Source organism: Gopherus evgoodei, chromosome 2 (genome assembly GCF_007399415.2).
Source record: "Gopherus evgoodei ecotype Sinaloan lineage chromosome 2, rGopEvg1_v1.p, whole genome shotgun sequence".
NCBI classification, from domain to species: domain Eukaryota; kingdom Metazoa; phylum Chordata; order Testudines; family Testudinidae; genus Gopherus; species Gopherus evgoodei.
In genome coordinates, this window is record NC_044323.1 from 109,228,781 (window position 1) to 109,246,253 (window position 17,473).

Genomic DNA, 17,473 nt, shown 5'->3' on the forward strand with positions numbered 1-17,473 from the left:
TGGAGCACGGGTCACTTGCTGGAAGATTCTTTGCACCTTGAAGTCCTTAAACCATGATATGAAGACTTCAATGGCTCAGACACAGGTTTGATTCAGGAGTGGGTGGGTGACAGGGCCGGCTTTAGGCCGATTTGCCCGATTCCCCTGAATCGGGCCCCGCCCCTGAAGGGGGCCCCGCGCTGGCCGGCTGTCTCCCGGAAGCAAAGTTCTGCCTCTCCCGGAAGCAGCAGCTGTTGCTGCTAGGCAACGAGAGACACTGGCCAACAGAAGGCTGAGGCAGAGAGAGCCGCTGGGTGTTGCAGGTCAGGAGCGGGGAGAGGGGAGGGAGGAGAAGGCACACGTGCTTGCAGCCTTCCTCCCGTCCCCTCCCCTCCCCTCCCCTCTCCCCAGCAGTCGCCTGGAGGAGACGCCGAGGGAGCTTCTGGTCCGGTGGGAGACACAGGAATCTCTGCAGTGGACCTCACTCACCTGAACAGCTGCTGGGGCTTCCAATGGTGAGTGTCTGACCCTGTCATTCCCCATAGGTTTGTAATATTGGGTTGGTGTTGTGGTTTTTGGGGTGTTGCTGTTTGAGGGTGAGTTTGTGCCTGCCTGTGTCTGTTTCAGAACTAAAGTTGGGATCATGTCATGTAACCCAGGAAAAAAGCCCGCAGCCAGTACTTAGTGCTGTGAACTCCAGGTGAGAGAGAGAGGGAGGTTTGGAGGAGGAAATCAAATACATCAAGAGGGGAGAATGCGAAAGGTCTGCAACATGGCAAGGCAGGCTGAGACTTTTATCTCCCCCCCATCTCCCTGCAGAAGGGGAAACTGAGGCACAGCGTGATCTGATTCCCTTTCCAAATTATTTTGCAAAGGAACGGGACTGGGGCTCCTATCCAAACCAGTTCCCTTCCCATCAACTCTGTTTTCCCTGCTGCAAGACCACTGTAGGGGCTGAATATTTCCATTAAACTATGGCTCCTTCATTTGACCTGCAACAATAGCGAATAGCCTCCCCAAAGCTGTGTGGATATTAAGTTTTTTGTTGGGGGGGCATGATAATATTCTAGATCAATCAAATGCCCAGCTCAGCTTTCTAGCCATCCAGCAGCTCTAGGGCAGGGAGGGAAGGTGCTCTTGGTGCAGAGTGGTCGCAAAACAGGGGTGAATTTAGCGGGGGGTTGTGGGGTCTGCTTGAAATCCCACCTGATGCAGCCACATAGAATCACTGGCAGTGCTGGGAGAGGCCAGGAGTGGAAGCAGGTGGTCTGGGGGTGGGGGGACATTGCCCTCAGTCCTGGGCTCTGGGATGGACTAGGTTGGGTGGTGGTTTCAGTCTAGTCTTCCAGCCTGCTGTTCTCACTGGGGTTTGTGGTTTTCATCTGGCTCCACCGAAAAGATCAAACAAGCCCAGTAGAAAAGGGGAATGAGAGAGGCGGGAAGGAGTTTGTAAGGGGTTTAAGTGGCCCATCAGTGAAAGAGTAAAACCAGAGTTTGACTGGGTTTCCCCCCAGCCACCACTCCTGCAAATACTGGGGAAAGGGCAGCTCCATCCCCCACTGAGGCTATGGTAAGGGGCATCAGGGGAGGAAGGAAGCCACATGGCAGTCCCTTCCCCCCCAGCACCCTCCTCCAGCCCCCAAACTCTGTCCCAAAGCCTGCACGGCACCCACCTCTCCACACTCCCTCCCAGAGCCTGCACCCCTCCACCCTTCCTGCACCCCACCCCGTGCCCCAGCCCAGAGACTGCACCTAGCACCCAAACTCCGTCCCACTCAGCCCTGGGCAAAGCTCCTTGGTCTGGCTCCCAGCCTCTCTCCAAGGGTTGCAGCTGTCTGGAGGTGCCTGCCTTCCACATCTTCCTCATTCACACCTCATTCATTCAATAGGGCAATTGATTACAAAGTGGAGGAAAGATCTCATTCTACTTCTAGCAAAAAGACATTTTTCTTTTACCTTAATTATACTACCTTGGGGCCCACTATAACATATTACCAAGGTTCAATACAAAGTCATGTAAAAGTTATACAAAAATGAATAAAGCAGAGATTTATCTACAACTGCATTGATTGATTGCTGTGTGCAGTAATATTGTGACCCCTGGGTCTTTGAATGAGGCTATATACTTGGGGGTGGGGGCATGCAGCGGCAAGTCGAGGGCGAGCGGGTGGGCAAGCGGCAGGTAGACAAAGAGGCGAGCAGTGAGCCAGCAGGGGTTCTAGGGGCAGGCATAGGGGTTTCTGGCAGGGGAGGGAGAAAGTGAAAGGAAGCGAGTGGTGGGTGGGGGACTGACTAGGAAGGACGCAGCAAGTCAGTGGGGGACTAGAGGGTGAAGAGGGTGTGATGGTGGAGCCGAGCGGGGAGGGGGTGGGTCCTATTTTACTGCTGTGATCTGGTCACCCTATTTGTGCCAGGTTTCAGAGTAGCAGCCATGTTAGTCTGTATCTGCAAAAAGAACAGGAGTACTTGTGGCACGTTAGATACTAACAAATTTATTTCAACATAAGCTTTCATGGGCTACAGCCCACTTCTTCGGATGCATAGAATGGAATATTTCTTTTGCTTATGTGTGCCATTTCTCCCCCACTCCCCAAACCTTCCTCTTTGGCCCACAGCTGGAATGCAGGAAGACCGATTAAACAATTTGGCAATCATGTCAATTGAATGCGAAGTAATGAAGAGCTTAGAGTTAGGCAATATACTGACAGATTTTGTCAAACAAAAAGCAAGGAAGATAAAGTTTTAAAAACATATAGGTGAGGTGTACAATAAAGTTCCTCTTAATGAACTTGATATTTATAATATATGATGTAATATATGTAATATATAATTTTGTTATGTGTATATAGTCATGGAAAGTAAATAATACATGAAAGAAATGAAAGGTGGGTTTTTTTAAGTGCCTTTTTTTTTTTTGGTCATCCCCGCTGGGGCCCCTTCGAAATTGTTCGAATTGGGCCCTGCCTTCCTAAAGCCGGCCCTGGTGGGTGAGATTCTGTGGCCTCATTGTGTAGGAGGTCAGACTAGATGGTCATCCTACTTGTTTACCTTCTCTGCTAGCTCTCAGTTCTATTTTAGCCTCACTTCTAACTGCAAATTATATTTTTTAGACTTGCAACCTTAATTTACCTAACAGTGTTATGATCTGCTGGATCCCTGCCAAATTGGTTTCCCCACCAATTCTGTAGTTAGCACTCTGACCTGCAGCTTTTATTTAATGGTGGAATGACTCTTGCTTATTTAAAATGGAAGCCATGGATACAAAATGGGGTCTGGGGACTTCAAAATAGCGTTTCTCTGGCATTACCAATGACTACAACCTGACTGCCAAAAGGTAAAATCAGCTCAGCAGATTCCAACATCTAAAGCTATTAAATCAGGTCAGAGACTGTCAGGATTTCTAAACTATCTTCCAAGCCTCTCAAACACACAACAGCCCCCCGAGGTGACTATTGAACAAAGATGCAGTATATACATGGTTATTCCAACATGGAATCATAGAAATGTGGCAGTAGAAGGGACCTCAAGAGGTCATCTAGTCCAGTCACCTGCATTGAGTCAGGACTAAGTATTAGCTAGCACCCTGAGAGGTGTTTGTCTAGCCTGTTCTTAAAAGCCTTATTTCTAGTCTGAATTTGTCTAGCTTCAGCTTCCAGCCATTGTATAGTGTTATACCTTTTTCTGCTAGATTGAAGAGCCAGTTATTCAGTGTGTTCCCCATGAGGATACTTATAGACTGTGATCAAGCCACCCTTTTACCTTGTCTCTGTTATGCTAAATAGAGCTCTTTGTGTCTATCACTGTAAAATATGTTTTCTAATCCTCTAATAATTCTTGTGACTCTTTTCTGAATCCTCTTCTATTTATCAATATCATTCTTGAACTGTTGGCACCAGAACTGGACGCAGTATTCCAGCAGTGGCCACATCAGTGCACAAATACAGAAGTAAAATTACTCTCTACTCTTACTCGAGATTCCCCTGTTTATGCATCTGTTATAAACATACAGCTAAGAGTAGCATAAAATCCCTCTTTACCCTATAAAGGGTTAAGAAGCTCAGATAACCCGGGGGCACCTGACCAAAAGAACTAATAAGAGGAGAAGATACTTTCAAATCTGTGGGGGGAAGGTTTTTTGTCTGTGTCTCTTGGAGTCAGCCAGGAAACAGGGCAGGGGAAAATACATCTCCCTAGCTATATCTGAACTAAGCATATAGTCTTGCAGAAATAATAAGTAATAGCAGAAAATAAATGTGTTAGATTATCTTTTGTTTTAGCTTGTGAATTTTCCCTGTGCTAAGAGGGAGGTTTATCCCTGTTTTTGCAACTTTAAAGTTTTGCCTAGAGGGGAAATCCTCTGTGTTCTTGAGTCTTTTGTTATTCTGTAACGTACTTACCATCCTGATTTTACAGAGGTGATTTTTTTTACTTTTTCTCTAATTAAAATTCTTCTTTTAAGAACCCGATTGATTTTTCATTGTTCTTAAGATCCAAGGGTTTGGATCTGTGTTCACCTATACCAATTGGTGAGTATATTATTCTCAAGCCTCCCCAGGAAAGGGGGTGTAGGGGTTTGGGGGGATATTTGGGGAAGATAGGGCTCCAAGTGGCCCTCCCTGAATGTTTGGTTAAATGCCTTAGTGGTGGCAGCGATACTAAGGCAAGGAAGGAATTTGTGCTTGGGGAAGTTTTATCCTAAGCTGGTAAAAATAATATTAGGGGGGTGTCATAAACAGATAGCTAAGGGTTAATGTCTCTTTCACCTGAAGCACCTGACCAGAGGACCAATCAGGAAACCGGATTTTTTTCAACTTTGGGTGGAGGGAATTTTGTGTCTGAGTCTTTTGTCTGTCTGCCTGCTTTCTCTGAGCTTTGGAGAAGTAGTTTCTGCTTTCTAATCTTCTGTTTCTAAGTGTAAGGACAAAGAGATCGGATAGTAAGTTATATGGTTTCTTTTCTTTGGTATTTGCATGAATATAAGTGCTGGAGTGCTTTGATTTGTATTCTTTTTGAATAAGGCTGTTTATTCAATATTCTTTTAAGCAATCGACCCTGTATTTTGTCACCTTAATACAGAGAGACCATTTGTATGTATTTTTTCTTCCTTTTTATATAAAGCTTTCTTTTTGAGACCTGTTGGAGTTTTCTTTTCTGGGAAATTTCAGGGAAATTGAGTCTGTACTCACCAGGGAATTGGTGGGAGGAAGAAATCAGGGGGAGATCTGTGTGTGTTGGATTTGCTAGCCTGATTTTGCATTCCCTCTGGGTGAAGAGGAAAGTGCTTTTGTTTCCAGGACTGGGAACGGAGAGGGGGAGTCACTCTGTTTGGATTCACAGAGCTTGTGTCTGTGTATCTCTCCAGGAGCACCTGGAGGGGGGAATGGAAAAAGGATTATTTCCCTTTGTTGTGAGACTCAAGGGATTTGGGTCTTGGGGTCCCCAGGGAAGGTTTTTCAGGGGGACCAGAGTGCCCCAAAACACTCTAAATTTTTGGGTGGTGGCAGCAAGTACCAGGTCCAAGCTGGTAACTAAGCTTGGAGGTTTTCATGCTAACCCCCATATTTTGGACGCTAAGGTCCAAATCTGGGACTAAGGTTTGACATGGTGGCAGCGGTTACGGGATAGACAGAATCCAGAAGCCAGTAGAAATATTTTATTTTTCTTTTCTTTGCTAGGGACTTTTTAGCAGAGAGGGTTTGGTTTTCAAAGAAACCAGAGAGAATTTTTTTTCTGCTCTCTCTGGCAGTTTGTGGCTTGCATCTTAAGCAAGAAACCATTAAGGTGCTATTAAGAGTCTTTTGTCACACAATAGCACTCCCATTGAGAGTCATTACCAGCACTATATACATACAGATAAGGTGGTTTTTCAGGTTTACTTAACATTGAAGATTAGCTAAAGGCTCTGTTGCTAGGCAGACTCCAGAAGGCAACAGAGCCTGCAGTTCAGAAGATAAACACCGGAGGGCACCCCAACAGAAGGAAACAGGAACCATGACTTCTAAGGCAAAAATTGAGGCCGAAGAACAAATCAAAGAAGCTGAACACAGGCGAGAGATGGAAAAACACAAACAGGAACTAGAAATAAAACAAAAAGAGATGGAGCTGAAAGAAAAGGAAGAAAGCATCAAACTGGCAGACTACCAAAGAGAACAGGCAGCCAAAGAGGCAGCACACAAAAGAAAACTAGAAGAAGAAGAGGTGGCCCACCGAAGGAAACAAGCAGAAGAAGAGTTGGCCCACCGCCGAGACATGGAAAAACAACAAAAAGAAATGGAAAAACAACAAAAAGAAAATGAAGAGAAGGAAAAACAGAGAAAACATGAACTGGACTTGGCAAAAGCTGGGCTGCATGTGCCAGCCAACCCTAACAACCCGGTGCCAATTATTGCTCCACAGCACAGGAAATTTCCCACCTACAAGGCAGGGGATGACACCGAGGCCTTCTTGGAAAATTTTGAAAGAGCCTGTCTTGGGTACAGCATCCCCGAAGACCAGTACATGGTAGAATTAAGGTCACAGCTCAGTGGACCGTTAGCAGAGGTGGCAGCTGAAATGCCTAAGCAGCAAATGAATGACTATAAACTTTTTCAAACCAAGGCCAGATACAGAATGGGGATAACCCCAGATCATGCCCGTCGGCGCTTCAGAACCCAAAAGTGGAAACCAGATGTGTCATTTCCCAAACACGCCTACTACGTTGGGAAAAATTATGAGGCCTGGATATCAGGACACAATGTTAAAACCTTGGAAGAACTGCACCTCCTCATACAAATGGAGCAGTTCTTGGATGGTGTTCCTGAAGACATCACACGGTACATACAAGATGGAAAACCAAAGATCTCGCTGAGGCGGGGGAGATTGGAGCCAAATGGATGGAAGTGGCAGAAAGCAAGAAAGCTACTGTCAAGGGGAACGAATACCCCAGGGGGCACACCGACCATAAACCCTACAACCGAGGACAGCCAAAGACCCCACATACAACCCAAGTAAAGCCACAGACGCCCTACTCTTCCACCTCACCAGTCTCCAGTAACGCACCTCGGCCCAGTGACCCATCAGATGGAAGATGCTTTAAGTGTAATGAACTGGGACATATCAAGGCCAACTGTCCAAAGAACACCATGCGAGTGCAATTCATTACACCACCATCACACCAAAGATCCCCAGGCCCGGATGCCTCTCAAATACCCTTGGAGTGAAGGGAAAATTTGAGAGTGGGCGGAAAGAAGGTTACTGCGTGGAGAGACACGGGGGCACAAGTGTCAGCTATCCACCAATCCTTCGTTGACCCGAAATTCATCAACCCAAAGGCCAAAGTTACAATTTACCCCTTCATGTCACAAGCTGTAGACTTGCCTACAGCTCAACTGCCGGCTCGTCAGGAATGTGGACTTTTGCAGTCTATGACAATTATCCTATCCCCATGCTACTGGGGGAAGACTTGGCCAACCAGGTGAGGCGGGCCAAGAGAGTGGGAATGGTTACACGTAGCCAAACCAGGCAAGCTTCCAGACCCATTCCTGTTCCTGAACCGTCCACAGACGCCCCGTCTGGGTTACCAGAGACCCAGACAGAGGTAGTGGACCCGGATTCCATGCCAACCACTGAAATAGCCACAACACCTCCAGTCCCATGCCCGGAACTGGAACAGCAACCAGCACCAGCAAGTGCAACCACATCTTCAAACTCAAAGCCAGAGGGCGCCAGCGAGCCAAAACTGGCAGAAGCAACAGACAGCCATACCCAAAAGGCTCAGCCAGAGCCTGAAATAACCTCAGGTGCACCAACGGAGAGCGGTTCACCAGCACCGGAAACAACCACATCACCTACATTGCTTCCAGAGGGACCAAGCCCAAGTCCACAGTCTGAGGAAGAACTGGTGACCCCAGCCTCAAGGGAACAGTTCCAGACTGAGCAAGAAGCAGATGACAGCCTTCAGAAAGCTTGGGCGGCGGCACGGAGCACCCCACCGCCTCTCAGCTCTTCTAATCAATCCCGGTTTGTTATAGACCAAGGACTTTTATACAAGGAAACTCTTTCTGGTGGACACCGGAAAGAATGGCAGCCGCAAAAACAGTTGGTGGTTCCAACTAAGTACTGGGGGAAGCTCTTAAGCTTAGCCCATGATCATCCCAGTGGCCATGCTGGGGTGAACAGAACCAAGGACCGGTTGGGGAAGTCCTTCCACTGGGAGGGGATGGGCAAGGACGTTGCCAAGTATGTCCGGTCTTGTGAGGTATGCCAAAGAATGGGAAAGCCTCAAGACCAGGTCAAGGCCCCTCTCCAGCCACTCCCCATAATTGAGGTCCCATTTCAGCGAGTAGCTGTGGATATTCTGGGTCCTTTCCCAAAAAAGACACCCAGAGGAAAGCAGTACGTACTGACTTTAGTGGACTTTGCTACCCGATGGCCAGAAGCAGTCGCTCTAGGCAACACCAAGGCTAACACTGTGTGCCTGGCCCTAACAGACATCTTTGCCAGGGTAGGTTGGCCCTCCGACATCCTTACAGATTCAGGGTCTAATTTCCTGGCAGGGACCATGGAAAAACTGTGGGAAACTCATGGGGTGAATCACTTGGTTGCCACCCCGTACCACCATCAAACCAATGGCCTGTTGGAAAGGTTCAATGGAACTTTGGGGGCCATGATACAAAAATTCATCAACGAATTCTCCAATAATTGGGACCTAGTGTTGCAGCAGTTCCTGTTTGCCTACAGGGCTGTACCGCATCCCAGTTTAGGGTTTTCACCATTTGAACTTGTGTATGGTCACGAGGTTAAGGGACCATTACAGTTGGTGAAGCAGCAATGGGAGGGGTTTACGCCTTCTCCAGGAACTAACATTCTGGACTTTGTAAGCAACCTTCAAAGCACCTTCCGACACTCTTTAGCCCTTGCTAGAGAGAACCTAAAGGATGCTCAAGAAGAGCAAAAGGCCTGGTATGACAGACATGCCAGAGAACGTTCCTTCAAGGTAGGAGACCAGGTTATGGTCTTGAAGGCGCAACAGGCCCATAAGATGGAAGCATCATGGGAAGGGCCATTCACGGTCCAAGAGCGCCTGGGAACTGTAAACTACCTCATAGCATTTCCCAATTCCTCACTAAAGCCTAAAGTGTACCATGTTAATTCTCTCAAGCCTTTCTATTCCAGAGACTTACAGGTTTGTCAGTTTACAGTCCAGGGACATGAGGCTGAGTGGCCTGACGGTGTCTACTACGACGGGAAAAAAGACGGTGGCATGGAAGAGGTGAACCTCTCAACCACCCTGGAACATCTGCAGCGGCGACAAATCAAGGAGCTGTGAACTAGCTTCGCCCCATTGTTCTCAGCCACCCCAGGACGGACTGAACAGGCATACCACTCCATTGATACAGGTAATGCTCACCCAATCAGAACCCCACCCTACCGGGTGTCTCCTCATGCCCAAGCTGCTATAGAATGGGAAATCCAGAACATGCTACAGATGGGTATAATCCGCTCATCTACCAGTGCATGGGCATCTCCAGTGGTTCTGGTACCCAAACCAGATGGGGAAATACACTTTTGCGTGGACTACCGTAAGCTAAATGCGGTAACTCATCCGGACAACTATCCAATGCCACGCACCGATGAGCTATTGGAGAAGTTGGGACGTGCCCAGTTCATCTCTACAATAGACTTAACCAAGGGGTACTGGCAAGTACCGCTAGATGAACCTGCCAAGGAGAGGTCAGCATTCGTCACCCATGCGGGGGTGTATGAATTCAATGTCCTTCCTTTCGGCCTTTGAAATGCACCCGCCACCTTCCAGAGGCTGGTAGATGGTCTACTAGCTGGACTGGGAGAATTTGCAGTTGCCTACCTCGATGATGTGGCCATTTTTTCAGACTCCTGGCCCGAACACCTACTACACCTGGAAAAGGTCTTTGAGCGCATCAGGCAGGCCGGACTAACTGTTAAGGCCAAAAAGTGTCAAATAGGCCAAAATAGAGTAACTTACCTGGGGCACCAGGTGGGTCAAGGAACCATAAACCCCCTACAGGCTAAGGTGGATGCTATCCAAGAGTGGCCTGTCCCACGGTCCAAAAAGCAGGTCCAATCCTTCTTAGGCTTGGCCGGATACTACAGGCGATTTGTACCACACTACAGCCAAATCACTGCCCCACTGACCGACCTGACCAAAAAGACCCAGCCAAATGCCGTTAAGTGGACTGATGAGTGTCAAAAGGTCTTTACCCAGCTTAAGGCGATGCTCATCTCTGACCCTGTGCTCAGGGCCCTGGACTTTGACAAGCCATTCCTAGTAACCACGGATGCATCTGAGCGTGGTATAGGAGCAGTGCTCATGCAGGAAGCAACAGATCACAACTTCCATCCTATCGTGTTTCTCAGCAAGAAACTGTCTGAGAGGGAAAGTCACTGGTCAGTCAGTGAAAAGGAATGCTATGCCATTGTGTACGCCCTGGAAAAGCTACGCCCATATGTTTGGGGACGGCGGTTCCAACTACAAACTGACCATGCTGCACTAAAGTGGCTTCATACTGCCAAGGGGAACAACAAGAAACTTCTTCGTTGGAGTTTAGCTATCCAAGATTTTGATTTTGAAATTCAGCACATATCAGGAGCTTCTAACAAAGTAGCTGATGCACTCTCCCGTGAGAGTTTCCCAGAATTCAGTAGTTAAACAGTGTTCTTAAAGTGTAAAATCTGTTAGTTATATACTTAGTGGTATATGTAAAGGTACATGTGTTGTAGTAATCTGTTTATTTTAAAGTTCTAGACGGAAATCGCCGCCAGTGAGCTTCCCCACTGTCTGCAATTTGGGGGGCGTGTCATAAACAGATAGCTAAGGGTTAATGTCTCTTTCACCTGAAGCACCTGACCAGAGGACCAATCAGGAAACCGGATTTTTTTCAACTTTGGGTGGAGGGAATTTTGTGTCTGAGTCTTTTGTCTGTCTGCCTGCTTTCTCTGAGCTTTGGAGAAGTAGTTTCTGCTTTCTAATCTTCTGTTTCTAAGTGTAAGGACAAAGAGATCAGATAGTAAGTTATATGGTTTCTTTTCTTTGGTATTTGCATGAATATAAGTGCTGGAGTGCTTTGATTTGTATTCTTTTTGAATAAGGCTGTTTATTCAATATTCTTTTAAGCAATCGACCCTGTATTTTGTCACCTTAATACAGAGAGACCATTTGTATGTATTTTTTCTTCCTTTTTATATAAAGCTTTCTTTTGAGACCTGTTGGAGTTTTCTTTTCTGGGAAATTTCAGGGAAATTGAGTCTGTACTCACCAGGGAATTGGTGGGAGGAAGAAATCAGGGGGAGATCTGTGTGTGTTGGATTTGCTAGCCTGATTTTGCATTCCCTCTGGGTGAAGAGGAAAGTGCTTTTGTTTCCAGGACTGGGAACGGAGAGGGGGAGTCACTCTGTTTGGATTCACAGAGCTTGTGTCTGTGTATCTCTCCAGGAGCACCTGGAGGGGGGAATGGAAAAAGGATTATTTCCCTTTGTTGTGAGACTCAAGGGATTTGGGTCTTGGGGTCCCCAGGGAAGGTTTTTCAGGGGGACCAGAGTGCCCCAAAACACTCTAATTTTTTGTGTGGTGGCAGCAAGTACCAGGTCCAAGCTGGTAACTAAGCTTGGAGGTTTTCATACTAACCCCCATATTTTGGATGCTAAGGTCCAAATCTGGGACTAAGGTTTGACAGGGGGTCTTTCATGCAGGTCCCCACATCTGTACCCCAGAGTTCAGAGTGGGGAAGGAACCCTGAGAGCATCCCCATGATCATATTAGCTTTTTTTCCACAGCATCAGATTGGGAGTTTATGTTCAGAAGATTACCCACCGTGATCACCAGTCTTTTTCAGAGTCATTGCTTCACAGGATAGAGTCTCCTATCCTTGTAAGTATGGGCAACATTCTTTGTTCCTAGATGTATACAATTACATTTAACTGTATTAAAAAAAACATATTGTTTACTTGTGTCTATTTTACCAAATATTCCCAATTGTCCTGCATCAGTGACCTGTCCTCTTCATTATTTACCATTTGGCCAATTTTTGTGTCATCTGCAAATTTTATCAGTGTTGATTTTATGTTTTCTTCTAGGGCAGTGATAAAATTTTTAAACAACATAGAGACACCACTAAAAATGCACCCACTCGAAGATCTCCCATTTACAATTATATTTAAACAGTTAGCCATCTTTTAATCCATTTAATGTGTACTTCATTTTTATATGGGTCTAGTTTCTTAACCAAAATGCCCCACAATATCAAGTCAAATGCCTTAGTTCTATTTGTGTATATTACCTCAACACTGCAGGTTTGGTTGATAAAGGTAATAATTGTATTTTAAAAGGTTCATTTGACAGGATCTGTTTTCTATAATCTCATGCTGATTTACATTACTTATATTATCCTTCTTTAATTCTTTATTAATTGAGTCCTATATCAACCACTCCATTATCTTGCCCAGGATTGACATCAGATTGACAAACCTATAATTTCCTGGGTCATCCTGTTTACCCTTTTTAAATATTTGCACAACATTAGCTTTCTTCCAGTATTCTGGAAGTTCCCCAGCATTCCAAATCTTATTGAAAAATCAACATTAATGGCCAGCAATCTCATCAGTCACCTGTTTTAAAACTCTTGGATACAAGTTATCTAGACTAGCTGGCTTAAACATGTCTAACTTTATTAGCTGCTGTTTAATGTCCTCCTGAGATACAAAGTGTTATCATATGATATGATAACATCATCTTTTTTTTTACTAAATACAAAACAAAAATATTTATTGAAGACATCTGCTTTTTCTGTGTTATTAGTGATAATTTCCATCTTGTTAGAATGGTTGTTGTTCCTCATATACTTTACAAAATCAGCTTTTATTGTCCTTATCACTGCTGGCCATACATTTCTCCTTGATCCCTTTGCTTCCCTTATCAATTTTCTACAATTCCTAGTTTCTGATTTATATTAATTATTATCAACTTCCCCTTTCTAATTATGCATGAAATAAATATATCCACAAACAGTCCTGCTAAAGTGCCTCTATCCTGACAATGAAAAATCACCTCTTAGTGTGACAAAATAGTTTATTCCTATACTAGCACTGAAGTATTATGTTTATGGGTGGTAGGTGAATACCTAAACTAGAAATCCTTAATTCCTTGGCTTCTCTGCTGAGGCTGATGACACAACTGGCGGCTGATTATTTTTTATAGTGGTCTTCACTTTCCTGCTAAATCTGGCCAATTTTTTAACCAATATGTCCTTCGTTGATTGTGACTTTTGGGGCTTCTAGTAAAGTTTTCTTGAAAAATTCCCAATTATTATTATTTTTCTGATTAAATTCTTCCTCCCAGGTGTTTTGGCTCAAAACTGTTTTCAGCTTTGTGAAATTGGTCCTTTTAAATGACCATGTGTATATATTATTGGTCTGGACTTTACTCAGATTGCAAATCATGTTATGTTCACTTGTACCTAAGTTAACATTAATTTGTAGTTTTGTGATCAATTTTTCTTTATCTGTCAAGTTGAGGTCTAATATAAATTTCGCTATGTTGACACAATGCTTTCTCAGTTAGGAAATTGTCATCTATGATATTTAGAAATTCTGAGGCTATTTTAATACTGGTAGCATGAGATCTCCACCATATGTCACTCAACCTGAAACCCTCAGTGACCACACAGCTTTTTTTATTCCACTCATTATAGAGGTACATAAATAGTCACTCACCATGTGATTTGGTGTCTGTAGCAGAGATCAAGTATTACCTCAACTTGTACTTTATCTGTTAGGCAGTTGATCCATAAACATTCAAGATAATTTCCTTATGAGTTTTCAGGTACTCAGAAACAAGTAATGCCATTTCTGACATAGAGTGCCACTCCTTCTCCCCTTTTGCCCACTTAATCTTTCTTAACGAGATTATAATTGATTTTACCATTTCAGTCATGTGAATCATCCCACCAGGTTTCAGTAATACCATCTGGAACACTCTGTAATGTTCCAGCTCTGTCTCTCATTATGGGAGATAATAAAACTTTACTAAGAGTGGGTGAAGCCCATTATTACTAAACCCTTCTTACAAATGGGCAGACCAAAGCCACAGAGTGAGCTGGTAGCATAGAAAAAGAGAAAAATAGGAAAGAATTTTATTAAGTGCTTCATTTTCCATCTGACACCTCCATCTCAGTAAGTTAAGGGTAGCATAGAAGACAGAAAAATCAAGCAGACTTGGACAGAGATAGAATGATGGTCAATAAGAATCGTAGTAACTATAGAAGGTTAACTGGAGATCCCAACCCCAATTATCCACTTTGTTCAAGTGCAAAGGAAAATAGTTACAGCAGGGAGCTAGTTGCAGCTCCATGATTCAGAGCCACAAGGTCTCAACTCAGTTTAGAGCTAAACATTTTGCTCACACCCGAGCCTCAACATGCCAACTCATTCTCTTTACACTACGGGCTCTGCTGCCTTAACCAGTGGAGAGATTCCCTGCACAGGGGAATTTCTCTGCTGACCATCTCTGGGTGCTTTAAGGCCACTTTGGGCCATTGAGTTAATTTTGTGGAGCAACCAGCCCATCCTGATTCAGTTTTGAGACACACACAGTTAAAGACTAAGTCTAGGTACCAGCAGATGATTATTCTTTTGTTGAGATCCTTGCATTAAACACAGTCCTGTCAGGCTTCCATTACAGAAAATGAAAAACTCTAATGTACAGTATCAGATAAGAGAAATTCTATATGATTCTGAAATGTATATCTATGTTTACATCCACAATGTTATTTGCTTAAAATATTTGTGCATACACTATCGATGCAGAGTTTTTACAGTTGACTTCACTGACACTATAAAATAGTTTGTGAAAAGAGAAAGAGGCAAAACATATTGGGCTCTTGCTGCTTCTTGAGTTTTTTTAAAAAGTGGCATTAGTATAATCTTAATCCCTTGCCTTCCTTTTAGGGATTCTATCCTGCTTTGGCAGGGGACTATACTTAGTGAGATAGTAGAGCTTTCCCAGCCTGAGTTACCAGGATAGAAGAAGCATGGTCTAGTACAGTGCTTTAAACAGAGACTATGAGATAGGAAATCAACTCTCTGGGCTTGATTTTATGACATGCTGAACACTCTGCCCTTGATCCAGCAAAGCACTAAAGTTCAAGCACATAAGTAATGTCCAATTACCAGTGATAAACTATCATCATCCACCATTCTGATTTTGTTCATTCCCCATGCAATTACTTGGGCAGGGGAGTGGAGGCGAGCTTACTGCCTTGTCCTCCTGCACACCTGGATCCAAGGTCTGACTATCCGATATATATAGATGAAAAGGGGTTCTTATGCCCTTGCATGAATTCAGAGTCTGAGTACAATCTAGCTCACAATAAATAGCTGCAGGTATTTTTATTTGCCCAAAAGGTTTTTATTAGCAGCTATCTTTATAGCAGTTAAGTAACAGCACAAACTTCAGAAGAAAAATTCCCTAGATCATGGTTCAAAAACTTTTGACTATCTTCTAATCTGCACAAGTAAAAGCCGATCACCACGGCAGCCTAAAATTAATCGTGGTTCACAGTGAGCTATCTATAGATATATAGGCATATGGAGTCAAGGATAGTTTTATCCTCTACCTCAAACAGACAGTGATTTGTACACCATTTTTCATCTTTTATTAAGATCTTCTATTTAAATTCAAGAGAGAGATCACATTGGATGGCAGTCATTAAGTTAAACAGTGTAGTAACAATCTCTTGGCAATCTCACCATGCAATCTTTGGATGAAAATTTTACAAATATTTTCTCTCAACTCATTTCAATGTGAATGTGAAAATTTCCAACACAGCTCCGCAGGTTTGCAGCAGTTGCTATATGTTGGCAATCAAGCCATTGCTAAGCAATTTTTTAGATATTTAATAAGTTTATCACATTGGAGAGAGAACTTTCAGATTCCCACTTGAAGAATATTCCTCCAGGTGAGATCAAGGAGAGTGTGTTGTTATCATTTACAAATTACATCTACAAACTCATTTGTTCAGGTTGGCAATATAATTAGTAATGATTATATGCATTTCCCACTGTTAAGCATTCTGTGATGCAGTGCAAGAGGAACAGTGCACATTCCCATTGCCAATTTTTCAGCTTATAAAATGTTGGCCTCATCACTAGTCAAACATATTCCACTTAAAAGCAATTAAAAATATCAACGGTAATGTGTATGAAATTCTTCACAACTAGCTAATCCTTTAATCCTATTACCATTGCAACCATATGTTCTTATTAGTTTGCATTTGCTCCTTATACTGGAAGTAGACCCAATAGAAAAATATACAAATTTGGACCACACATCGATTTTAAAGGTAGCTGTCTCCATATGCAATGAAGATTTTCTATACCTGGAACATGGTTCAAACCCTTCTTTGCTATGTACCTTGTAATGATAAAATTCTGACACAAATGCAGCTATTCTTGCTCATAATACTCATTTTTGTAATATACATAATACACATTATCTGGTATTGAAATGTTATTTTTATGGCAACAGGTGCTAATATGCTTTGTGTGAGCCATTTGATGTACAGCCACTACGGATGAAACTCTGCAGAGAAAAAGTAAAAGTAACTAGGCAGTAACTGGACCCAAACAGTCACTGTGGCCAGATCCACAAAGGGACTTAGGTGTTATGATGCTGAGCATTGCAATATCTAACTTTTAGGCACTTAGAAAAATCACAGGAACAACACTGCCATCCACAAACCTGAATTTGGCTTCCAGTCTCCCTATACAATGAGTGGGGAGAGAGAGACACCCAAGAACAGGAGCCACAAAAGCCAGCAGTCTTGGTAGATCCTAGCCTAAGCTATCCTATGAGGATGCCAAGGCATAGAGGTCTTAAGCTCCACCCATCTTATGGACATGGGCACCTAAGTATGGGCTTCAGGGAGGTGCCTAGTTCTGCTAGCAATCCACAACCAGGAACACATCTTCTAGAGTAAGGTGGCTTAGGCTTCTAAGTCATTTTTTAGGAGAATGAGCTAGGTGCCAAACCTCACTACTCATAAAATGGCTGGAGGAGGTTGTAGTGCTGATGCTTACCTTACAAATTTTAGTCCAATGGTTAGAGCACTTGCCTAGGATGTGGGAGACCCAGGTTCAAGTCTCCTTTCTGCTTGTCATGGGGAAGAAAGGTTTTGAACAGAGGACTCCCACACCTCTCAGGAGAATGCTCTAACTGCTGATCTAGGGGACATTCTGATGTGAAATTTCCTCAGGCTCTTCTGTCAAAGCTGTTCCACTGTGTACAAATATTTAAGAGTCACTGGCTGGATCACAGCAAGCAAGGATGACTCTGTAGCATGGTGGTTAGGGCAACAATCTGTAAGGTGAAAGATCCAGCAGTTAGCTCCCCTCCTCCAGTAACAATTTTTACAAAGTGGAACAGTTTCAACAGGAAGGATTGAGGTAGCCCCACATCAGAATATCCCAAGCTCGCTGGTTAGAA

At 44.0% G+C, this 17,473-nt stretch overlaps 1 long non-coding RNA gene across 1 annotated transcript in view; it reads left to right on the plus strand.

Moving 5' to 3' along the window:
• The first annotated feature begins 270 nt into the window (after positions 1-270).
• LOC115646048 overlaps positions 271-17,473 on the plus strand; it is a 104,991-nt gene continuing 87,788 nt past the window's right edge. Inside the window, exons 1-2 of the long non-coding RNA XR_003998914.1 lie at positions 271-494; positions 11,770-11,863. This is a non-coding gene — a long non-coding RNA (uncharacterized LOC115646048). The remainder of the gene's footprint in view (positions 495-11,769; positions 11,864-17,473) is intronic.